The 26312-nt window shown below is 44.1% G+C and overlaps 1 protein-coding gene across 5 annotated transcripts in view; it reads right to left on the bottom strand.

Moving 5' to 3' along the window:
• Positions 1-4795: 4795 nt before the first annotated feature.
• The window catches only part of TRIM33 (tripartite motif containing 33), a 181661-nt gene continuing 160144 nt past the window's right edge, over positions 4796-26312 (bottom strand). For 3 of the 5 annotated variants that reach the window (XR_009538828.1, XR_009538832.1, XM_060139271.1), the window contains exon 22: positions 4796-5293. The gene's annotated coding sequence lies outside the window, so the exon portion shown is untranslated. Of the gene's footprint in view, positions 5294-7945; positions 7991-26312 lie in introns of those variants that run through there. The other 2 variants (XR_009538830.1, XM_060139273.1) reach the window with 1 other exon arrangement.

Here is a 26312-nt window from a genome sequence, read left to right as displayed (position 1 = left end):
TGACAAAGAAGGCAAGAATATATAGTAGATATATAGTAGAGGAAAGACAATCTCTTCAAGTGCTGTTGGGAAAGCTGGACAGCTACATGTAAAGAAATGAAATTAGAACACTCCTCACACCACATACAAAACTAAACTCAAAATGGTTTAAAGAGCTAAATATAAGATGTGACACCATTAAACTCCTAGAAGGGAACATAAGCAAAACATAGGCAAAACATTCAGACATAAATTGTAGCAATATTTTCTTAGATCAGTCTCCCAAGGCAAAAGAAATAAAAGCAAAAATAAACAACTGGAGGGAATTCTCTGGTGGTCCAGTGGTTAGGACTCTGTGCTCTCACTGCTGAGGACTTGGGTTTCATCCCTGACTGGGGAACTAAAATCCCACAAGCTGCACAGTGTGGCCAAAAATAAATAAATAAAATTGGCCCACTTTAAAAAAAAAATGGGGACCTAATCAAACTTAGAAACTTTTGCACAGCAAAGGAAACCATCAACAAAATGAAAAGACAGCCTACAGACTGGGAGGAAATATTTGCAAATGATGCAAATGACAAGGGATTAATTTCCAAAATATACAAACAGTTCATACAACTCAAAAACAACAACAAAAAACCAACCCAATCAAAAAATGGGCAGAAGACCTAAATATACACTTCTCCAAAGAAGACATACAGATGGCCAACAGGCACATGAAAAGATGCTCAACATCTCTATTAGAGAAATGCAAATCAAAACTACAGCAAGGTATTACCTCACACTAATCAGAATGGCTATCATTAGTAAGTCTACAAGTAAAAAACGCTGGAGAGGTTATGGAGAAAAGGAAACCTTCCTACACTGTTGGGGGGAGTGTAAATTGATGCAGCCACTATGGAAAACAGTATTGAGTTTTCTTAAACTAAAAATAGGGCTACCACATGATCCAGCAATCCCACTCCTGGGCATGTATCCAGAAAAGAAACCCTAATTCCAAAAGATACATGCACCCCAATGTTTATAGCAGCACTATTTACAATAGCCAAGACATGGAAACAACCCAAATGCCCATCAACAGAAAATTGGTTTAAGAAGATGTGGTATATATACAATGGAATATTACTCTACCATAAAAAAGAATGAAATGCTGCCATTTGCAGCAACATGGATGGACCTAGAGAATATCATACTAAGTGGAGTAAGTAATAGAAAGACAAATATATGATATTACTTATATGTGGAATCTAAAAAAATAATACAAATGAATCTATATACAAAACAAACTCACAGATAGAAAACAAACTTATGGTTACCAAAGGGGGAAAGGGAGGAGGAGGAGAGATAAATTAGGAGTATGGAGTTAACAGGTACATACTACTATACATAAAATAGAAAAGCAACAAGGATTTACCGTGTAACACAGGGAACTATAGTTACTATCTTGTAATAATAACCTGTAATGGAAAATCTGAAAATATATGTAACTGAATCACTTTGCTGTACACCTGAAACTAATAATATTGTAAGTTACCTATACTTCAATTAAAAAATCAAATTAGGGCTTCCCTGGTGGCGCAGTGGTTGAGAGTCCGCCTGCCGATGCAGGGGACACGGGTTCATGCCCCGGTCTGGGAGGATTCCACATGCCGCGGAGCGGCTGGGCCCGTGAGCCATGGCCGCTGAGCCTGCACGTCTGGAGCCTGTGCTCCGCAACGGGAGAGACCACAGCAGTGAGAGGCCCGAGTACCGCAAAAAAAAAAAAAAAAAAAAAAATCAAATTAAAGGAATATCTTGTTTGAAAGAGCAAGAAGTAATTAAATCTTGACCCTGAAATACACACTTCTTAAAATTCTATTTGTCAAAATGGGAAGTATCCAAAAAGCACTTCTGCTGCTTCCTGAAGTGAGAAGGTTGTCTCCAGGCAAAGCACTTGTGTGGTTATTGAGTTGCAAGCTGAACTAGCCACTTTTTCATGGAATCATTTTTATTTGAAAGACTGACTGATTGACAAGCCATAATTATTCAGAATTGAGTAGACGGAAGACAAATTTTTGAAAATGAACAAGTGAAACTGTCCTTTCAATGAAAACAGAATTTGTAGTCCGACAAAATTTTCACTCTCAAGCAAATTAGAATTTTGGCAAACTTATTTCCTCAACCTTGTGTTAGAAAAGTCTTAAGTATCAGGAAGCTATCAAATGAAATTGGTTGTAATGGAATGAACATGATTTTTTTGATACTGTAAAATGAAATGTACCAACATTTAGAAAATCTGCACAATTCACAAAACCAATATTTTCCAAGTGGCCAATTCATGCTGCTAAAAAGTCATTCATGAGTAAAAGATCTCAACGTGCAAGATAATAGATTTTCATGTAACTGAGTATGAAAGTTCATTGACATAGATTCAGATTCCACATGACAACTAAACCTGTGCTTGTCAAAGTCCTTTCAATGAACCTTCTTGAAGATAAGCATTTTTGCAAAGCATCAGCTTAACTGTCTATGAATGACAAAAGCCTTAAAAAGGCAAGGTTAAAAATCTGATTACAATGTTTTTGACAAGAAGCTCGACCAACTTGCTGTGACATATATTTTAAGATAACAACTAGAATTATGACTGACAACATAGCAGGACATATCCAAATTTCAGAAACTTTAAATAATTTCTAGAATGTCTATATTAAAAACGTTTACCCATACAGTAGAATCTGAGGAGGCTTATCACTCACTTCACAATGCTTCCTGTGTAATTTCACATGACAAATAATCCTTGTTTACTATTTCTCTCTGAGATGCCTTAGGGACCCTCTGAAGCTTCCCAAAGTTAGCTGGAGGTCAAAAGAACTTTAATTAGAATTTGATAGGATGTGTGTCAAATATCTGAGTTTCAAAATACTTGGTCAAATAGGATCATAGGTCATTGTGAATATTTATTCCCTTAACCAAAGTGACAAAAGACTTCAAAAGCAAATACAGATTACTTAAAAGCAAGGAAATTCGCACAATGTTATAAAAAGCAGCATTCCAAGAAACCTTTGTTCTTTTAACAGAAAGAAACCAAATCTAGTCCTGCAGCTGCCTAGTTTTGATTTTTTTTTAAATCCATTTACCTGATTTATTTAATCTGATCCCAGCTTGACCACACATAAAACTCATTTTTCAGGGCTCGCTCTCTTTTTTTCAAACCTTCCATAATTTTCTGTATCCATATTAGTTTCTCCCTTATCTTTCCATCCAGAAACAGCAACCTCTAGGATACAAATTATCCTTTTTTTCCTTTGACAAAAATGTAACTTCATTTTTCACACTTTCTTATACTAAAAACACACATCTTACCTTCCTGGCATACTGAAATGTTTCCCTTATTTTTAGTAGCTTTAAGTACATTTATTATAATTTTTAACCCATAAAAGCCTTAATCTCTAGCAAACACCAAGAAGCAAGAAATTGTGAACTTTCTGTCATACTAGCCTTTCCTGACTAGAACTTATGAACATATTCCATAACCTCTATTTGAAAAGACCTAGATATTCAATGAAGTTCCATCATTTAACTTAGCAAAACTCAAGTTACCAAATGTCTGGAGAAAGTATTTTAGATAGACATACCCAAAACATAATTATTCCTAAAAGAGTTCACCTGAAAACTCTTATCTCATTTACTTTTATAACTTATGAAAAGCATACCAAGTTAATTTTTTTCTGACAAACTCTAACAGAAGTAACATGAACTTACCGGCCTTCAGGAAACCTAGGTACAATAAAAGTAAGACATGTCTGTATTGATTAAACCAACAAGTTTAAGCTAGCTTTAATATCAGATATTAATTTAATATTGAATATTTCCTAGATCACGTGGACTTAATTGGTTCTAGCCAGTTGCTTTTATATTTAGAAGTATTTAACTTGTAAGTGCTTACTTCTAGACCAGTTAAACAGAGTTCATTTACAAGTTAATTTTTAAATAAAGACAGAACCAGAGATCTCAGTTTTTCCACTGGAGTTTTCAAAGGACTCCTTTTTTTCTCAGTCTCAGGGGCTACAGAAGATCAGATCAGTTCCTGAGAGCCCAGGCAGAACATTTTAAAGGCATGGGGAAGGAAATGCAAGTTCCTCCCAGAAAACAAGCTTCCTCTAACTGTATATGCAAAAACCAGCCATCATGGCCATTTTCAGGGATTATTTTTCCCCCAGTTTCCAAAAATCCAATTCAGTTTAAACAAATAACAAATAATACATATCATTTACACATACACCCAAGATAAAAGTCAAACCAATTACAAAAGGCTCACTTTGATACTATAGCAGAGCCATTAGGGCCCATTGTTCTCCAGATCTCAGGGAGTACCGAGGTCAAACAGAGTTACAATTAAAAAAATATTTTTCTTTTATGGGAGCATAGCTGAAGATCTCCCACTTTTGCAAAATACATCCTAGGGGAATTACAAGCTGGAACAGAGCTGTGATTACCCATACTTAATTATTCATAGCCGGTGTTGTCAAATACCAAGAAAACAAACCAATGCAATGCAAAATGGTCTCTCAGGGTCACAGTTCCCTAGCCCCAGAAAGGGAGATTTCCAACCAATGCCCCAAAAAAGATGAAGCCAAATAACCAAGCCTTAGTCCAAAAGTGAAAATCCCAACCAATGCTCTGTCATAGGCAAAGCTAACGCAATAAGGAAGAATACCCTGGTGTCATCACACAGGAGCTCCGTTACTTACCAAAGACAACTCAACCAGCCAAATCCAGTGCCTTGTTTCCTTTACCACAAAAATCAAAAGCACCATAGGTCAATGACACCCAGTTGGCAGCAAGCACTCAGGGCTATCCTTGAGACAAAGTTGCCCAGGCAGCTGCTAGACAGGACCTGGGAGCCACCAGCAGCCATGGGCCAATGTGCCACAGGCAAGATGTCCCCTCTGGACTGCGGTCCCATACTGGGTGTCAAAATAGTTACCAAACCAAACTTGGGTTTACTGCTCGCCTGTGCACAGTAAAGCCAATCTACTGACAGCAGGTTGTGGTGAAGGAAAGTGTAGTGTTTATTGTAAGGCACCAGACAAGGAGTCTTGGACAACTAGTGCTCAAAAACTTGAACTCCCCAGTGGGTTTCAGCAAAGCATTTTTAAAGGCAAGGCAAGGGAGGGGAGTTGAAGGGTATATGATAAGCTCGTCCACAATTCTCTGATTAGTTGATGGTGAGGTAAATTAAAAAGGTGATAAGTTGTTGCAGATATTTCCTGGTTCCAGCCAGATTCCAGAGGGGATGTGTTCATTTCTTCCATTTGGTGCAGGGTCCTAGCGTCTGCAAAGCAATCCAGGAAATGTGCATCAGATACTATCATTTACGTACTTCAGAGAAGAGCTAAAGCAGAGGATATGGGGAGAGGGGTCTGTCTCGGGAAGGCCCCAGAGGGTCTTGCTACGTTACAAGACAAGACAAAATCTTTCTCTCTCTAACAAAGATCTTTGGTCCCTCTACTCCCTCCTCTCCCATCGAAGTTGATTTTTCACCTTCTGATTACCCTTCCTCCAACCCTGGTCCTAACTAGTCTTTGAGGGCAGAAAACCTCACTCTGCATGCACTCACCAGACATTTTTGTCTGGCCCTTAACCCTGCTGCATCTTTGAGTCTTTGCTTGTATGTGGGGTGGGCTAGAGAAGAGAAACCATCCCTTTGGGTACCCGAAGCAGAAGATAGGAAAATGAATGGAAAGTAGATTAACATTTCATATAATTCTTACCTACACTTGCAATCCAGAACCCTGACTGTTGAGCTGGTTTATGGACCCTCCTCTGAGCCCCTGAGCAATATATCCAGCTGCCTGTTCCATACACAGCTCCTTCTACCAGGAACATTCCCCTCATTCGAAGCTTGACTATCTCCTGCTTTTTACTCAAGTCCTGCTGAACTTTTTTTTTTGGCCACAACAAAGATCAGCTTTCGGGATCTTACTTCCCCGACCAGGGATTGAACCCTGGCCCACGGCAGTGGAAGCATAGAGTCTTAACAACAGGACCACCAGGGAATTCCCAAGTCCTGCTGAACTTAAATGTTAATTTCTCAAAGAAACTTTCTTTTAAGTTCCAGTCTAATTTAGGTCACCTCCCCACATAGCCCTCCATTCTTTCCCTTCACAGCATTTATCATAATTTTAATCTTTATCTGTGTTTGATTATTTATCATTTGTCTGTCTCATAAGACTGTGGTCACCAGGAAGTAAGGAACCATGTCTGTTCTGCTTAGTTCTATATACCCAATTAAGTGCTTGATATTAATAGATTTAATAAATTAATGAGGATAGGACTATACCTATAACTCTTTTTAGACCTTCTTTCTATTGTAGTCATATAAACCTATAAATTTCCCTCTAAGCCCTGCTTTAGCTGCATGCCGCAAATTTTGATATGTTACATTTCTGTTACTTCAGTTAAAGTATTTTCTAACCTCACTCGGTTTCTTTAGTGATATGTAGTTTAGAAGCATGTAGCTTACCTCATATCTTGAGTTTTCCTAAATACCGTATTATTGATTTCTAATATAATTACATGGTGGTCAGAGAACATACTCTATATGATTTCAATTATTTTTCACTTACTGAGACTTGTTTTTTGGCCTCATATTTTCTATCTTGGTGAACATTCTGTGCTCATTTGAAAAGAATGTGCATTCCGCAATTGTAAGGTGTAGTGTTGTAATATCAGTTAAGTCCAAGTGGTTGAAAGTATTCAGATCATTTGTATCTTTACTGATTTTTTTATTGTTTTCTAGTGGTTTTATCAATGGTTGAGGTTTATGCTTCATGTATTTTGTTATTAGGCACAGAAGCATCTACAGCAGTTATGTTTTTAGTGAGTTGATCTTATTATGAAATGTCCCTCCCGTCTCTGCTAATACTTTTCCTCTTGAAGTCTGTATCTGATACGTTCTAATTTCTTAAACTGAAGTAAAATAGCTCATTTAAACTCCAACTTTCTTATTCCTTGTTCACATTTTTATCTCTTATTCTCCAATCTCAGTGCAAAGCTGAAAAAAATTAGAAAAGAGGCATGAACTAAAAAGACTCTTCCTTCTAATGCAGGAAGGAGAAGTGTAACTAAAAGGTTGGCCCATTCCCCACTTACATCCCTGATGCAGCAGTGCAGCCTCTCCTAGCTCTCCATGCTTTGCTCTCAAACTTCCTCCCTTGAATCATGAAAAGCAGCTCTACCCATTTCTAACATTTTTATGCCTTTGACTTTATTAAACTTGGGGCTTTCGATAATGTATGAAAAGAAAATCATTTCATGGCTAAAAAAGCAGGATTGGCAGACAAACTTTTCTGACCAGAGCCTCTGACCATGAACACAATTGATGCAACTTTAACAAGTGTTTCAGTCCAGTGTAGATTCAGAGGAGAATTCTGTGGCACTCTGAGGAAATCAAGTGCAAGGTTAACTGTGATTTTTCTTCATGTGAACTTTTCAGAACATCTCTATTCCTGTTATAGGAACAGCTGGCAATATAGATCTTTAGACTGTAACCCAGAGGGTTCACAGGGGTTTCCCTGAACATAAATGTTACTAAATTTGGGGGATTTTATTTTTTCAGTAAATTGCTATGATCTGATTGCAGGAAGAACCTATTGCTAGTCTTAGGTTGTTTTCAGTCTTCTTAGAGGTCTCCAATGTCCCTACTGGATGTCTAAGATCATTAAAAATAAATCAAAACCAATTTCCACATGGCATGGACTTTAGACATCACATCCTATTCTTGTAGGAGCCTCCACGAATGTTTGACTGGCAGCTACCTAGGTGATGGAATTTGAGAGGGCCACAGAAACCCTATCCCAGGAGCAGATGGTCCACCATCAGTTACTCTTTTGAGACATTTTCTTCAGAAGGTTCATGTTACGGTTCACCTGCCACGTTTGCATGGGTAACATTAAGATTTACTAACACATTGGAACATACTTGTTCATCTGATCAATTGGTGGTTCACTAGGCTTCAGTTCCCATCACACTGTTTAAAAAAAAAAGTGACAAGCTTAAATCTCTAAACTGTCAATCCAAAGACTGTCTACTACTGTGGTGTCTTATCATCTGCACTCCTTTAAGGCTAACATAGCTGAAAACCAAGCACAGACCAGCACTGACAAACTTCAGCACCTATTGAATTGACTAACCCCCTACAGGTATGTTATGGAAAGACTAGGGCATTTTTCAGGAAAGATTGTGACCCCCCCAAAATTATAATAAAGATATTTGGGGAAATCTGTTGGACTCGTAGAACACTGAGCATTGAACCTCTACCAGGTCTCCCTTGCTGACATTCCCTCCCTGACTGATGCCTAGTTGAAGATGCTGTAACTCCCTTCACACATTTCCTCGCAGAAGGAAGCCAATTCTACTCATGCCCTTCCCCGCTCCATCACTCATTGTTTATCGGTCTATGACTAGCGTCAGACTCTAGCATGGCCTGGAAGTAGGGGACAGAGGGATGGGGCATAATTACTGTTGACCCTTGAATAACAGGGATTTGAACTGCATGGGTCCACTTACATGCAGATTTTTTTCAACAGTAAATACCACAGTGCTACAAGTTAGTGGTGGGTTGAATCCACAGTTTATAAGAAGGAACTGTCTATATGGAGGGCCAACCATAAATTCTACTGGGATTTTCAACTATGCAGAGGGTCAGGCCCCTTCCCCCTGGGCTGTTCAAGGCTCAACTGTACTTAAAGTTAAATCTCCATCATCCAAAGAATTTCGGAGAAGCAGAATCAGATGGAGATGAGCATGTAGAGCTTTTATTAGGAAGTGCTCCGGGGACCATGCCTGTGGAATAGAAGGGACAGAAGCAAAGCTGGGCAGAGAGGTTGAGCTGGGTGCACTGCCAGCCAAGGCTTTAGCCAGCCCCGTTGCAAGCTTGGGAGCTGGGATGGCCCTTTGGAATTGTTCAAGCTGGGGCCAAGGGTCCGACTTTGACCTTGGCTGTGGCTGCTCCAGGAAGGGGGCGTGACCCAGGGCAGTGCTGTTTTGTTCAGCCTTAAGTGGGCTGCCAGCTGAGGGCCCACTGCCGGCAACACTCCCAGCAGCTGAGGAAGTAAGTCCTTCATGCCTAAGAGGGCAGCGGGTGCTGCATCCCAGTGTTTGCCACGAGGGCATCATTTTACATCATTATTTAATCAGGAGTACGCTCACCAGAAATCAGGAACCAGCGTTCCAGCTCCAGCCACTGTGAGTGGTCCTACGGCCACGTCAATTGTTGATTTGAAACCTGGATTCAACACTGCCTTGTGCAAAATGAAACTCCATGGAATAATGGAGGAAAGAATGTAAAAGCTTAGGGATATAGAAATGCTATAGAAGATGTATCATGTGTGACCTGCCCATACATCTATTCTATCCTCAGGAGGGCCCAGAAGACAAAAAGACGTTGGTGAGTAGAGCACCAGCATCTCCAAAAAGCAATTTCATGACTGATTTCCATAAACCAATGATGCAATTGGATGCAGTTGAAATGGGATCCTTGATGTTAATGGAAAAGGAAAGATACCAGAGTAGAAGGAGTTGATTTCAAGCACTTAACTGCCAAAAGCAGGATAATCATGGTAGTTACAATAGACTGCAGGGCTGGAGTGGTAATCAAGGGTCTGACCTGATTTGGTGGGGACTAATTGATTACGTTGCCTACCGACATCAACTCTCTCTGTTCTCTCTAATGAAGACTGCATTTTCATCCTCCTTTCGGCTCTGTGTGGTTATATGACTAGCTCGTGGCCAGTGAGATGTGTGAAGAAAGAAGAGAGGTAAGCCATTTCCAGGGTGTGTCTTTTATCTATTTATTTATTTTTAAATAAATTTATTTATTTTTGGCTGCGTTGGGTCTTCATTGCTGCATGCAGGCTTTCTCTAGTTGCAGTGAGCTGATGCTACTCTTTGTTGAGGTGCATGGGCTTCTCATTATGGTGGCTTCTCTTTGTTGCAGAGCACGGGCTCTAGGCGCGCAGGCTCAGTAGTTGTGGCATGCGGGCTTAGTTGCTCCGTGGCATGTGGGATCTTCCCGGGCCAGGGATCGAACCCATGTCTCCTTCACTGGCAGGCAATTCTTAACCACTGCGCCACCAGGGAAGCCCAAGGGTGTGTCTTTTAAAGGGGGCAGGGAGGCTGCCATGTTCACTCCCTCCACCCTATGGCATGAAAAATGGACTGGGGAGCAACACCCGAGGCAGGGTGGAGCAACAAGATAGAGTTTAGGTCTCTGGACAACCTCTTAAAGCAGAGCTGCCATACCAGCCCTAGACTGCCTGCCTTCAGACAGTGACATGAGAAATGGATCACTTCTATCTTAGTCACTGTTGTTTGGGGTCTCTCTTACACCCAGAAAAATCTGTATCCTATGTTGTCTAGATGTGGGTACCTAAAAGCATGGCACTGATTTAGCAGATGGCAGGAAAGAATCATTGCATGCTGGAAAACCGGGGATGTTTGTTATGCCACGGCAAGACGTTTGGTCAAATTGTCACCTACAACACATTGGGAGGTGTGAACCCAGCCTGTGGTTCAGAAGAAATCATTGAGGGAAAAAATCAGAATATTGGCATATTTGGGGTACTCTTTGTCCCTTTTAGAATAATCTAGGGGAAACCTAGGCAGTTTGCAGTGAGGGGTGGAAGGCAGTACAACTCTGCCTGCAGCCTGTGCTTGAAGTTGCCTGAGAGTCTGAGAATGTGGGGTTTTTGTGAGTCAAAAACAAAGCTCACTGATTCGAGTCACTGAAGTGAAGCATTTCTAAATTAAGAGATAGCCTTGTAGCAGGAAACAGGTCTGGGACATGGCCCTAACTTTTCTCAAGCATCTCCCTTCGAGATCTCTCTCCAAGACAAGAGTACCACCCAATGGCCCAGAATGTAGGGGCATTGATTTCCCCTACAAACCAGGTGTTTCCGATGGCCTCAAGATAACTGCCATTAAACAGGGCATGGGCTTAGGAATGAATTGAGCACGAAGGTCAGTAGGCAAATGGCCAGAGCTTTCCGACTTAAAAATCTATGTCTAGACAAGAGAGGTGGACGTTGGTACTTGTACCTGCAACTAACCAGAAGCAAATAGACAGAAGGCCAAAGACAACACAAGCCTGACCTGAAAATTCTCGTGACTGGTCCAACTTCAAGTCTGTGACTGTTCAACCTCTAAAGCAGAGGTCCGCACACCTTTTTTTTTTTTTTTTAAATATTTATTTATTTATTTATGGCTGCATTGGGCCTTCATTGCGGCATGCGGGCTTCCCTCTAGTCCACACACCTTTTATGTAAAGGACCAGCTGGTAACTACTTTTAGGCTTTGTGGGCTCTGTGGCCCTGATTCCACTTCCTATGTTTGCAGAATCTGCCGCAGCACGGATCGTGGTGAGAGGGAGGGCACCTCCCCCCAACAAACCAGATGCCAATTCCCCCCTCACCCTGGTAGCCAGAGCGTGGGCAGGTCGCCTAAATGTAGCTCAACTCTGGGCAAGTGACATAAAGAGGCAGGGCAGTTAGAACCCCCTCAGGTAACTCAGTGGTGCTCCCCACGTCCAGGGGCAGTAGTGCCAGCAACCTGAGGGGACAGCAGGTCCTAACCTGCCCACCCTAGTGTTGTGACCCTGGTGGGGTCAGAGGTTCTGACCTCTGATTCCTGCTCATTTTCTAAGCCTAATCTCCTCAGCTTTCTGGTCAATTCTTGAGAAATTTAGTATCTTTCCAGTAAATTGCCTTTTTCTGCTCAAGCTAATCAGTCTTTTTGTTGTTTAAAGCTAAGAAGCCTGACTGTTACAGTTAAGGATGTCAATTCTGCAGTCATCAGCACAAAGTAGCAGTAAATATATGAGATGGTTTGAAATTGCCTAGGGAGAGCACATAGAAGAGAAGTGAGCTGGAGACGGGCCCACGGGAACGGAAGCATGTAGGGAGGGAAAGTGATCTGTACAAGGGGAGTGATATAGTGAGTGGAGCAGCGGCAAATTAAGAGATTGTGTGCAAAGAGGTGGAGTTTCAGGTTCAATACTTGGAACTGGAGTTCTACATGTAAATAAGGCCAAAGAGGGTTGGTGACATTCACAGAGGCCACCAGGGGCTGTGAGCCAGGAAGTCACTGACCTGGACACAGAGGTCACAGAAGATGGAAATGTTGATGCATTTTCACTGAGCAAGCATTTTTCAGAGCAAACTTCTTTAATCCAATTTAATTAATGCATTTTCCCTATTGTGCAGTTAAATGGTTTCCAAGTTTTTCCATTTTTCATTTTTACAGTCTTGAAATTCATTGGCAACAATTCTTTCCCACTTACATTTTACATCAAAGTTGATTCAACAGGCTTCCCTCGTGACGCAGTGTTTAAGAATCCGCCTGCCAATGCAGGGGACATAGGTTCGAGCCCTGGTCCAGGAAGATCCCACATGCCACGGAGCAACTAAGCCCATGCGCGACAACTACTGAGCCTGCGCTCTAGAGCCCGCGAGCCACAACTACTGAGCCCGTGTGCCACAACTACTCAAGCCCGCATGCCTAGAGCCTGTGCTCCACAGCAAGAGAAGCCACCACAATGAGAAGCCCACGCACCGCAATGAAGAGTAGCTCCCGCTCGCCACAACTAGAGAAAGCCCATGCACAGCAACGAAGACACAATGCAGCCAAAAATAAACAAATAAAATAAATAAATTTATTTTTTTAAAAAAAGTTGATTCATCATCAACTTCTGATCCATATATTCTACCCATTAAAGCATCTGCAATTGTGAATTTTCTTTTGTGACCATTTTTTCTAATCAAATTCTATCAACTTGGCCAAGTAGACTTGTTGTCCTGTGAATTTTCAGTCAGTGACAAATTCTATCAAGTGTACCATTGTCAGTTGTATTTAATGACTTTTGGAATAAATTGTGTACACCCTGAGAACTTGTTTTTATTTCTTGGCTAACCCACGAGAAAATTATGAGTAGTGTTAGGATGCAGAGAGAAGCAGAGGGACAGGAGAAGGAAGGCGGGGAGACAGAGAGACAGAGTGAGCCCCAGAGGGGAAAGGAGGCATAGGCAGGGACGGCTCCCTGTCTCTAAGGCTGCTGCCCAGCAGTTCAGGCCTCTGACTCCTGAGCACATGTAGACTGCAATTGGGGGGGCTGAGTCACTTGTTGGGCCAGGAAGCTGTGCCCTGCATGCCAGCAGGGACCCTCCAGAGCCCTCTAGCCTCTGACCCAGCACCCAGCGATGCCCCGAGGCTAGCAGCTCCACCAGTCTGGACCTCAGAGCCAGGACAGTGCAGAGGAGAGCGATGGACTTGAAGTCTGTGAGAAATAAACCACTGCCGGCTTAACATAAGCCACTGGAATGTGGGGGTTATTTATTACCGACGCATAACCTGCCTAGCTTGATTATCTATAGCTGTGTGGCTTGTGGTACGGCATTTAACCTCCCTGATTCTCAATTTTCTCACGTAGAAAATAGAGAAAATAAAACTTACTTGCTGGGTTGTTGTAAGAATTAGAAATATTGAATTTGAAGTGCCCAGTGTATAGTAGACACTCAATAAATAAAACCTTTTTTAAAAATTTAATTTATTTTTGGCTGCGTGGGGTCTTCGTTGCTGCGCGCGGGCTTTCTCTAGATGCGCCGAGGGGGAACTACTCTTCGTTGCGGTGCGCGGGCTTCTCATTGCAGTGGCTTCTCTTGTTGCACGGGCTCTAGGCGCACAGGCTTCAGTAGTTGTGGCTCACAGGCTCTAGAGCGCAGGCTCAGTAGTTGTGGCGCGCGGGCTTAGTTGCTCTGTGGCATGTGGGATCCTCCTGGACCAGGGCTTGAACCCGTGACCCCTGCATTGGCAGGCGGACTCCTAACCACTGCACCACCAGGGAGGCCCAATAAAAGCTTTTTAAAATTATTAATAGTGTAGCTTAGTATGAATTTCACTCTGGTTTAATTTGGAAATCAGCTGCCTTGTTTTCACTTCTTTTCCTGAATGCCTGAGGATTCAGCCCACTCTAGCGGCAGGAAGGAATGATCCAGCTCTTTCTTCACCCAAGGAAAAGGGAACAAATTTTTGGATGCCACAGCCTTGAGCTCTGGTTTTCTGGACCATCAAGGCCTACTGTGCAGGAAGGGGGGTCAGAGCTCTTAGTGGGCGGCTCAGGTGAAAGGATAAAGGGCTGGAGGCAGAGGATGGGTTACTGGGTGAGGAGCTTGTACAAGACAGGATTCCTGGATTCTGACCCTCAGAGACCTCCTCGGCATCTCCTTTCTTGCTGGAGGAGCCAGGGGAGCAGATCAAGAGGAAGAGTCTGTGACTGCCAGGAGCCTCCATACGTCAGAGACAGGCCAGTGCTTCCCCCAAAGAGACCCTTCCCCTGGCTGCACCCAGGGGATTCGGCCTGCAGTAGGGACCACAGCTCTGCCTGAAGCTCATAAGTCACCTGTCCTGCAGGAGGGACATGATGCCTGATCCTCCCTGTGATGGCCTCCAGGCCCCCGCCTCCTACCAGTGCCCAGAGCCCACCCTGGACATCCAGTGAGCGATGGTAGGAGGTGAGGGGCTCCCTGTCCTCCATGCCCTTCCGTCCCTCTCCACTTGCTTCTTCCAAACTCCCTTTCAAGGCATTCAGGGACTTTAAGAGCAGAAAGACAGCTGGCTGTGAAGGAATTATAGGTTTAATTTGTTTAGCAAATGCTTTTGCTACTCCTGGAACAAACAGGAGCTTGTGCCTTGATAATTAATCAGAGATTATTGCATGTTTTAAATGATCAGGACCGAACCTGTAAGCTTTTCCTGTATTTATAAACCGGTAGACCCCATTCTAAGCACATTAACAGCCAGAAAAACCTAACCGCCTGTCGCTAACATCTGTCCAAATGTCTGGGAGCCCCTCCCTGGGCTCCAGCAGTGCGGCCTATCTGCAGCGCCCCTAGCGGCCTCCGAGCCATTGAGCCTCTGCGGCGCTGTGGTAGTTCTCTCAGCAGTGTCCACTAGAGGGCGCCAGTGCTCTTCAGAAGAAGGAAGCCGACTCCAGGCTTCGCTGAGGAGGCCCGGAGTTGTCATGAGGATACAGACGGCTCCCACGGCCACACAGCCCCATTGCTTCAAAAATCTTACGTTTACCCAGGTATTTTTTAGACTGAAACCATTTTACATCCCCTGTGGCAGTCCCTCACAGATAATAGTTAAAATAATAATCATGATGTTGATGATGTTTTGTGATGGTCCCTTGCCCAGAGAGTTTTCTGGCCCAGAAGAATCATGCTTTTTGGCTGTTCCTGATAAGATAATCCCTTTATATATATATATAAATTTTTTTTTTTTTTTTTTTTTTGTGGTACGCGGGCCTCTCACTGTTGTGGCCTCTCCCGTTGCGGAGCACAGGCTCCGGACGCGCAGGCTCAGCGGCCATGGCTCACGGGCCCAGCCGCTCCATGGCAAGTGGGATCTTCCCGGACCAGGGCACGAACCCGCGTCCCCTGCACCCGCAGGCGGACTCTCAACCACTGCGCCACCAGGGAAGCCCTCTTTATATCTTGTATTTGCACACCTGTCTAACTTTTAAAGTGCTCTTCAGAAATATCTCATTTACCAAGTTCTTTTTTTCTCCTTTTTTTTCTTTTTTTGGCCAGCCCATAAGGTTTGTGGGATCTTAGTTCCCCAAACAGAGATTGAACCAGCGCCCTTGGCAGTGAAAGCGCAAGGGTCCTAACCACTAGACTGCCAGGGAATTCCCCAGAACACCTCATTTAGACTTCACAACTCTTTTGTTTCCCTCTTTAAAAATTCGCAAACAGATTTGCAGAGATCATTATTACTGTTGTTGGAAAGACACCCCTGGCTAGTAAACAGCACCTGAACTTGGGCTCTCCATCTCCAATCCCTGACCTTTGCCTCCCGCAATCCTTTGCTTACCCACTTGCTGTGCCTAACGCACACCTTCTCTTTGACATTTTCTGTCAGATAGACATTTACACCTGGGTGAGCACGGACGAGAGTACCGGACCCTTTCCCCACAGCAAAGGGGCGAGAGCGGGTATAGAAATGAAGCAGTGCGGTGTCATGCTCTTCAGACTGGCATCTGGAGGTGCGGGTTCTGGTCCTCATCCTGCCTGCACCTGGGCGACCCTGGGCACCACATTAACCCCGGTTCCTGAACTGTAAACTGAGGAGGTAGCCTTGGAACCGGGCAGGGGGAGCTGTGGGCTCCTGCACATGGAAGCCTCTTTTTGTCCCCCCTTTCTTGTAGGCAAGACTCTCTAGCCTCCACGACCTTCCCTGAGTTCCAAAGGGCGGATTCAAACAGTTGCTAGTCAAGAGAGGAGCATCCAGGAAGCCACCTGAGGCAAGATTAAAGGGACCAGAGAAGCTCATCAAGGTTAGGAGACCAACCACCTGAGACCCTGCACACACCCTCGTCTTGTCAGCAACCCCACCCTTGAAGTATTGCTATAAAACTCCTCATCAAATCCTCCTGAGTTGGGACACATAGTTTTTCGAAGCCCGAGCCCGCTGTGTCCCCTTTGCCTGTCAAAGCAATAAACCTATCCTCTCTACTTCACCCAAAACTCTGTTTTCAAGATTCAATTCTGCACCCGGTGCAGAGAGGCCGAGCTTTCAGCACCAGCCTGGCTGTAATCTCTGAGGAGGCAGCATGAAGCTCTGTCATTCTGGATAGTGGTTGTCAGGAAGGCAAAAGCCCACCGCTGGGGAGAAAGTGCTCTGGGCTGTGTTGGGGTAAACAGAGTGTGTTTCTGTTACCAATGTTGCAGGAGAGGGAAATGTCACATACTAGGACCTGCAGGAGTCCTTAGGACAGACCACCAAGGGAAGGTCCTTGGCTTCCCGAAGGAAACAATTCAAGAACAAAAGCTAGAGTAAAGGGAAAGCAAGTTTATTTAGAGAAAACACGTTCCATATAGGTAGAATGTGGTCATCTCAGAAAGTGAGAGCAGGCCCCGTGTGGTGGGGAGGAAGGTTTTTATGGGTTTAATGATTTCATAAGCTAAGGAGTGGGAGGGATATTCTTGCTATTTCGGGGTAGGGTGGGGATTTCCCAGGAAATGGGCCACTGCCCACTTTTTGGCCTTTTAATGTTCCTCCTTGGAACTGTCATGGCATAAGGGGGAGTGATTTTTGGTATTACAATGAAGGTATAATGAGCTAAAAGTCAATGCAGGCTATTGTCGAAGCCACCTTGGTTCCAGCCAGTCTTTATTGCATCCCAACAACTATACCCCTTCTTCATTATATAACGTGTGTGTCCTGTCCCTTTCCCTCCTTTCTCACCAAGGCTATTGCCCTGAATCATTCCCCTACCCCACCCTCGAATGGAAACTATTACTCTTATCTAAGTTTCAAAAGGAAGATGCAAAGAGAAACAAGAACCAGTTAGAACCAGCTAGGCCCAAAATGGCGGAAGATTTGACTTTCAGTAGACCTTGAGCCTCATTATACGCTCACTGTAATCCATTAACGTGCTACATGACACACCCACCAGCGCCAAGAGTGTTGACAGTTGCCATGACAACCAGAAAGGCCCATACAAGGACTGAAAAGGAGAGCTGCATCAAACTGGGGTCCAAACCACACCCCTGTTCTCAGATTAGTCATGAATATTCACCCCTCTTTCTAATTCCCTCCCTTTTACCTCGACCATCCTATATATTTGATGTCTCTGCCCAAATTGGGTTGAGAAGTCGATTTGTGAACTAGTTTCCCACTTTTCCATTCTTTGGCCCTTGAATAAAGCTTGTGCTATTCCAGTCTCAGCATTGGTTTTGTTATTGGCTGGGCAAATCTAACTGGAAAAAGAACCTCCCTGGCTGAGACAGGGGGTCTTGGCCTGGGCTAGGGCCCCGGTGTGGGTCCAGTCAACCAATTCGGTAACATTTCCACTTATTGGTAAAGCCAGAGCACAGAGCTTCTCACCAAAGCCACTTCTGAGCTCTGCCCCGTCCGTCTCCTCATCATGGCCCGTAAACCTCTTCTTGGGAGCCAGATTTTCCATGCCCAGCACTGGGTGGTTTGATCTGATGGTTACTTATGAGAAGTAATATCTGAAAGGTCAGACCCACAGGAGGTGTCCCTGTGCAGCACAAGTGGCAGGCGACCACTGGTGGCTGTGGACATATTCCAGGTGCTGCCCGCATGTCTGCCATTTACTCTTTTACAAATTTATTTTATTGGAACATAGTTGATTTACAATGTTGTGTTAGTTTCAGGTGTACAGAACAGTGATTCGGTTATACATATATATGCATTCTTTTTCATATTCTTTTCCATTATGGTTTATCATAGGATACAGTAGAACCTTATTGTTTATCCATCCTATATATAATAGTTTGCTGCCATTTACTCTTTCTATTAATCCCCACCCCCATCTCTCAATTCTCAATTCCTCTGGGGGAGCTCTGAGCTTCTTTCATTTCTCCCAGATGCCACACCTGAGGGTAATCCATTGTAGTCAGATTAATTACAAAAGGTGTCTTTTTCCTAAAGGAAGTGGGCAAACTCTGGAAGCCTTTCATAATAGTAGTCTCACAAGTAAAGGAAAGGACACAGATTCCAAGAACCAATGGCATTTGCATTTTGCTGGCGCATATGAGTATGATTCAAAGACTTAAATCAGGGGGCTTTCAAAAACATTTTGCTCGTTTATGTTTTTCTGACAAGGATAATCACTCCAATGTGCGGCATTTACATAGGGCCTTTCATCAAGCACCAGCTCAATGTTTCCCCTAACGGCTTCCAAAGTCCTCTTTGTCCAAGTTGCTTTGGTTCTTTTTGTTCTCAAGAGAGTGTTTTCCGGCACCTGTACCACCTGACTTGTGTCTCTTAAACTCAGGAGGGAGGTGGGCTTTTGAGGAGGAAGCTGGGAGCCTTGGGGCCACTGGCCAATCCCCAGGGTGTCAGGCCCTAGGCAAGGTTCCCAGGAGCTCCTAAGGGGCACGTTCTGCGTCCCCCAGGCCATGCCTGACTGCCCTAAGGGGGTGGCCCCCCTCGTGGGCTGGGCACTGAGTGTTCCCTCCAGGCTGAGCAGGGATTTGTGGGGCTGCATTCCGGAGGTGCTGAAGACCACAGCAGCGTTCCTGATCTCAGCGCCTGGGGCCCAGCTCTCCTGAAGCAGCGAGATGCTAACTTGTCTCAACAACTTCCAGCCTCACACCTCTGGCCTCCCCTGGGGGCAGGGGCGTCTTTCTCTGTGGGGCAGACACCTTAGCTCCCAGTGTCATTCCACATTCTCCAGGAAGCTTGCCCTGGGCAAGGCCAGAAGCCTCCCAGACCTTGGGTGTCACTGGTCTGCAGGAGCCCAGAACATCCTCCCCACCTCCCGCTTTGCACGTCAGAGCCCCGGCTCACAGCCCAATCTCTCTTGGGAGCCCCAGGCAGCCAGGGAAGCCAGTGGGGTTGAAAGGCCACAGCTGAGATTACACCATGCTGAACTTTTAATTTCTGGTCTCAGAATCTTCATATAGCTTCCTCTCTCTTTGTCCTCAGGACCTTCCTATGAACTAGGTAAGACTCTGCCCACTGTGTTCCTTACACATAAGGGATCTCTGGCTTGTGAGGTGACCCAGGTCTGAGGTTACACAGCCAGGAGCCTTCAGACTTGCTTCCTCACTCGAAAGCCAGGAAGCTGATGGATGCTGCCCGTCTTCTCCTCTTGTAACCCAGCAGAACCCTACAGGGCCTTCCTGGGACAGACTCCTCCCCCATATCCTCTGCTTTAGCTCCTCTCTGAAGTACCTAGATAATATCTGACACACATTTCCTGAGTTGTTTTACAGATGCAAAAACCCCCACCAAATGAAAGAAATTAACACTTGGTGACCATGAACACTGTAGACCCCAGACCTTCAGGAGTCTGAGGATTGATAATGTTAACCCCTGCCCTGTTACCTCACCATCAACCAATCAGAAGTGTGCACAAGCTGATCACATGCCCTGGGACACCCCTCCTTCACTTGGCCTTTAAAAATGCTTTCCTGAAACCCACCAGGGAGGGTATTTTGATTTCTCTGTCAAATCTGAATAAGATCCTTGCTGGGTAGAGTTTTTCTCCTTCATCACTTTAAATATGTCCTGCCACTCCCTTCTGGCTTGCAGAGTTTCTGCTGAAAGATCAGCTGTTAACCTTATGGGGATTCCCTTGTATGTTATTTGTTGTTTTTCCCTTGCTGCTTTTAATATGTTTTCTTTGTATGTAATTTTTGATAGTTTGATTAATATGTGTCTTGGTGTGTTTCTGCTTGGATTTATCCTGTATGGGACTCTCTGTGCTTCCTGGACTTAACTATTTCCTTTTCCATATTAGGGAAGTTTTCAACTATAATCTCTTCAAATATTTTCTCAGTCCCTTTCTTTTTCTCTTCTTCTTCTGGAACCCCTATAATTCGAATGTTGGTGCATTTAATGTTGTCCCAGAGGTCTCTGAGACTGTCCTCAGTTCTTTTCATTCTTTTTTCTTTATTCTGCTCTGCAGTAGTTATTTCCACTATTTTATCTTCCAGGTCACTTATCTGTTCTTCCGCCTCAGTTATTCTGCTATTGATCCCTTCTAGAGAATTTTTTTTTTTTTTTTTTTTGCATTACGCGGGCCTCTCACTGTTGTGGCCTCTCCCATCGTGGAGCACAGCCTCCGGACGTGAAGTCTCAGCGGCCATGGCTCACGGGCCCAGCCGCTCCACGGCATGTGGGATCTTTCTGGACCAGGGCATGAACCCATGTCCCCTGCATTGGCAGGCGGACTCTCAACCACTGCACCACCAGGGAAGCCCCGAGAATTTTTAATTTCATTGATTGTGTTGTTCATCATTGCTTGTTTCCTCTTTAGTTCTTCTAGGTCCTTGTTAAACGTTTCTTGCATTTTCTCTATTCTATTTCCAATATTTTGGATCATCTTTACTATCATTATTCTGAATTCTTTTTCAGGTAGACTGCCTATTTCCTCTTCATTTGTTAGGTCTGGTGGGTTTTTACTTTGCTCCTTCATCTGCTGTGTGTTTTTCTGTCTTCTCATTTTTCTTATCTTACTGTGTTTGGGGTCTCCTTTTTGCAGGCTGCAGGTTCGTAGTTGCCGTTGTTTTTGGTGTCTGTCCCCAGTGGCTAAGGTTGGTTCAGTGGGTTGTGTAGGCTTCCTGGTGGAGGGGACTAGTGCCTGTGTTCTGGTGGATGAAGCTGGATCTTGTCTTTCTGGTGGGCAGGTCCATGTCTGGTGGTGTGTTTTGGGGTTTCTGTGACCTTATTATGATTTTAGGCAGCCTCTCTGCTAATGGGTGGGGTTGTGTTCTTGTCTTACTAGTTGTTTGGCATGGGCCGTCCAGCACTGGAGCTTGCTGGTCGTTGAGTGAAGCTGGGTGCTGGTGTTGAGATGGAGATCTCTAGGAGATTTTCACCATTTGATATTATGTGGAGCTGGGAGGTCTCTTGTGGACCAGTGTCCTGAAGTTGGCTCTCCCACCTCAGAGGCACAACACTGACTCCTGGCTGGAGCCCCAAGAGCCCTTCATCCACACGGCTCAGAATAAAAGGGAGAAAAAGTAGAAAGAAAGAAAGAGAGAAAGAGAGAAAGAGAGAAAGAGAGAAAGAAAGAAAGAAAGAAAGAAAGAAAGAAAGAAAGGAAGGAAGAAGGAAAAAGAAAGAGGATAAAGTAAAATAAAGTAAGATAAAATAAAATAAAATTATTAAAATAAAAAATAATTATTAAGAAAAAAATTTTTTTAAAAAGTAAACAAAACAAAACGGATGGACAGAACCCTAGGACAAATGGTGAAAGCAAAGCTATACAGACAAAATCTCACACAGAAGCATACACATACACACTCACAAAAAGAGGAAAAGGGGAAAAAATAATATATCTTGCTGTCAAAGTCCACCTCCTCAATTTGGGATGATTCGTTGTCTATTCAGGTATTCCACCGATGCAGGGTACATCAAGTTGATTGTGGAGATTTAATCCGCTGCTCCTGAGGCTGCTGGGAGAAATTTCCCTTTCCCTTCTTTGTTCGCACAGCTCCCAGGGTTCAGCTTTGGTTGGCCCCGCCTCTGCGTGTAGGCCTCCTGAAGGCATCTGTTCTTTGCTCAGACAGGACGGGGTTAAAGGAGCAGCTGATTTGGGCGCTCTGGCTCACTCAGGCTGGTGGGGAGGGAGGGTTACAGATGCAGGGCGAGCCTGTGGCGGCAGAGGCCAGCATGACATTGCACCAGCCTGAGGCGCGCCATGTGTTCTCCCGGGGAAGTTGTCCCTAGATCACGGGACCCTGGCAGTGGCGGGCTGCACAGGCTCCCAGGAGGGGAGGTGTGGATAGTGACCTGTGCTCACACACAGGCTTCTTGGTGGTGGCAGCAGCAGCCTTAGCGTCTCATGCCCATCTCTGGGGTCCGTGCTGATAGCCACGGCTCGTGCCCATCTCTGGAGCTCCTTTAAGCAGCGCTCTGAATCCCCTCTCCTCGCGCACCAGGAAACAAAGAGGGAAGAAAAAGTCTCTTGCCTCTTCGGTAGGTTCAGACTTTTTCCCGGACTCCCTCCCGGCTAGCCATGGTGCACTAACCCCTTCAGGCTGTGCTCACGCCACCAACCCCAGTCCTCTCCCTGCGATCAGACCAAAGCCCAAGTCTCAGCTCCCAGCCCCCGCCCGCCCCAGCGGGTGAGCAGACAAGCCTCTCGGGCTATTGAGTGCCGGTCGGCCCTGATCCTCTGTGCGGGAATCTCTCCGCTTTGCCCTCCGCACCCGTGTTGCTGCGTTCTCCTCCGTGGCTCCGAAGCTTCCCCCCTCCGCCACCCACAGTCTCCACCCGCGAAGGGGCTTCCGAGTGCGTGGAAACCTTTCCTCCTTCACAGCTCCCTCCCACTGGTGCAGGTCCCGTCCCTATCCTTTTGTCTCTGTATATTCTTTTTTCTTTTGCCCTACCCAGGTACGTGGGGAGTTTCTTGCCTTTGGGGAGGTCTGAGGTCTTCTGCCAGCATTCAGTGGGTGATCTATAGGAGCAGTTCCACGTGTCGATGTATTTCTCATGTATCTGTGGGGAGCAAGGTGATCTCCGCGTCTTACTCTTCCACCGTCTTCCTCAACTCCTCCAGGGAGGGTATTTTGAGCACTAAGTGCCCAGGACTCCTTGATTGGTGCCCTGCAATAAATGCAGCACTTTCCTTGACCAAAATCCAGTGTGAGTATGTTACTGAATCCAAGCTCGGTCTGCTCACCACAGGACAGACCAATAATAGGGAGATGGGGTGTTGAGGCAAGGAAGAGCAACTTTATTCAGAAAGCCGGGTGGCCAAGAAAATGGCAGACTAATTTCCCAGAGTACCATCTTATTGGGGTCTGGATGCCAGTTTCTTTTACAGAACAGAGAAGGGGAGGAGGTGAGGAAGTAAAGGACAAAGGTTATAAGGGTCAAGATGGCAGACTAGGAAGACGTGAAATTCATGTCTCTGCACAACTAGGGCAACTAACAGGCACCGGTGGGGGACCATGGACACTGGTGGGGATGACAGGAGGAACCCCCAGCAACTGGCTTGCAGGGCCTTGGTTCCCAGGCCAGAGGTCGGACCTGAGCTCCTGTGGTGGGATCTCTGAGTCCAAACCACTGGACTAACAGAGAACTTCAGACACCAGGAAATATTAATCAGAGTGAGACCTCCCAGAGGTCCTCATCTCAGCACCAAGACCTGACTCTATCCAACTGCCTGCAAACTCCAGTGCTGGACATCTCAGGCCAAACAACCAGTAAGACAGGAATACAGCACCACCCATTAAAACAACAACAACAACAACAACAACAAAAATATGTTACAGAGGAAGGAGCAAGGTAAAAACCTACAAGACCAAATAAATGAAGACAAAATATGCAACCTACCTGAAAAGATTTCAGAGTAATGATAGTAAAGATGATCCAAAATCTCAGAAACAGAATGGAGAAAATACAAGAAACATTTAACAAGGATCTAGAAGAACTAAAGAGCAAACAAACAGTGATGAACAACACAATAACTGGAATTAAAAATACTCTAGAAGGAATCAATGGCAGACTAACTGAGGCAGAAGAACGGATAAGTTAGCTGGAAGATAAAATGGTGGAAATAAGTGCCAGGGAGCAGAATAAACAAAAAAGAATGAAAAGAATGGAGGACAGTCTCAGAGACCTCTGGGACAACATTAAATGCACCAACATTCGAATTAAAGGGGTCCTGGAAGAAAAAGAGTGTCTGAGAAAATATATGAAGAGTTATAGTTGAAAACTTCCCTAACATGGGGAAAGAAATAGTCAATCAACTCCAGGAAGCACAGAGAGTCCCATACAGGATAAATCCAAGGAGAAACACGCCTAGACACATATTAATCAAACTATCAAAAATTAAATACAAAGAAAAAATATTAAAAGCAGCAAGGGAGAAGCAAAAACTAACATACAAGGGAATGCCGATAAGATTAACAGCTGATCTTTCAGCAGAAACTCTGCAAGCGAGAAGAGAGTGGCAGGACATATTTAAAGTGATGAAAGGGGAAAACCTACAACCAAGATTACCCTACTCAGCAAGGATCTCATTCAGATTTGAAGGAGAAATTAAAACCTTTACAGACAAGCAAAAGTTAAGAGAATTCAGCCCACCAAATAAGTTTTACAACAAATGCTGAAGGAACTTCTCTATGCAGGAAACACAAGAGAAGGAAAAGACCTACAATAACAAACCGAGAACAATTAAGAAAATGGTAATAGGAACATACATATTGATAATTACCTTAAATGTAAGTGGATTAAATGCTCCAACCAAAAGAGATAGACTGGCTAAATGGATACAAAAACAAGACCCGTATATATGCTGTCTACAAGAGACCCACTTCAGACCTAGGGACACTTACAGGCTAAAAATGAGTGGATAGAAAAAGATATTCCATGCAAACGGAAATCAAAAGAAAGCTGGAGTAGCAATGCTCATACCAGACAAAACAGACTTTAAAATAAAGACTATTACAAGAGACAAAGACAGAGACTACATAATGAGGAAGGGATCAATCCAGGAAGAAGATATAACAATTGTAAATATTTATGAACCCAACATAGGAGTAGCTCAATACATAAGGCAAATGCTAACAGCCATAAAAGGGGAAATCGACAGTAATACAATCATAGTAGGGGACTTTAACACCCCACTTTCACCAATGGACAGATCATCCAAAATGAAAATAGATAAGGAAACACAAGCTTTAAATGATACTTTAGACAAGATGGACTTAATTGATATTTATAGGACATTCCATCCAAAAACAACAGAATACACTTTCTTCTCAAGTGCTTATGGAACATTCTCCAGGATAGACCATATCTTGGGTCACAAATCAAGCCTTGGTAAATTTAAGAAAATTGAAATCATATCAACTATCTTTTCTGATCACAAGGCTATGAGACTCAGTATCAATTACAGGAAAAAAACTGAAAAAATACATACAAACACATGAAGGCTAAACAATATGCTACTAAATAACCAAGAGATCACGAAAGAAATCAAAGAGGAAATCAAAAAATACCTAGAAACAAATGATAATGAAAACACGATGACCAAAAACCTATGGGGTGCAGCAAAAGCAGTTCTAAGAGGGAAGTTTATAGCAATACAATCCTACCTCAAGAAACAGAAACAACTCAAATCAACCACCTAACCTTACACCTAAAGCGATTAGAGAAGGAAGAACAAAAAAAACCCCAATGTTAGTAGAATAAAAGAAATCATAAAGATCAGATCAGAAATAAATGAAAAAGAAATGAAGGAAACAATAGCAAAGATCAATAAAACTAAAAGCTGGTTCTTTGAGAAGATAAACAAAATTGATAAACCATTAGTCAGACTCATCAAGAAAAAAAGGGAGAAGACGAAAATCAACAGAATTAGAAAAGGAAAAGTAACAACTGACACTGCAGAAATACAAAGGATCATGAGAGATTACTACAAGCAACTATATGCCAATAAAATGGACAACCTGGAAGAAATGGACAAATTCTTAGAAAAGTACAACCTTCCAAGATTGAACCAGGAAGAAATAGAAAATATAAACAGACCAATAACAAATAATGAAATTGAAACTGTGATTAAAAATCTTCCAACAAACAAAGCCCAGGACAGGTGAGTGGACCCAGGTTTCGTTTAGTAACACTCTTCCAGGCCCACCCCTCAGAGGGACCCTGAGTGCCACCCTTGGTCAAGAGGGCCTGGGTGAACCCCCACCCCCACCCCGTGGGGCTGGCTGAGCCAGTTCAATCTGGAGGGCGGCCGCAGCCCCAGGGCAGGCCGGGCATACGCAGTGCTGAGAAACTCCCATCCACACAAGACCCTTAAC

The sequence above is a fragment of the Lagenorhynchus albirostris genome, chromosome 2 (assembly GCF_949774975.1).
Source record: "Lagenorhynchus albirostris chromosome 2, mLagAlb1.1, whole genome shotgun sequence".
Classification (NCBI taxonomy): domain Eukaryota; kingdom Metazoa; phylum Chordata; class Mammalia; order Artiodactyla; family Delphinidae; genus Lagenorhynchus; species Lagenorhynchus albirostris.
This window is presented reverse-complemented; position numbering and strand designations above follow the sequence as displayed.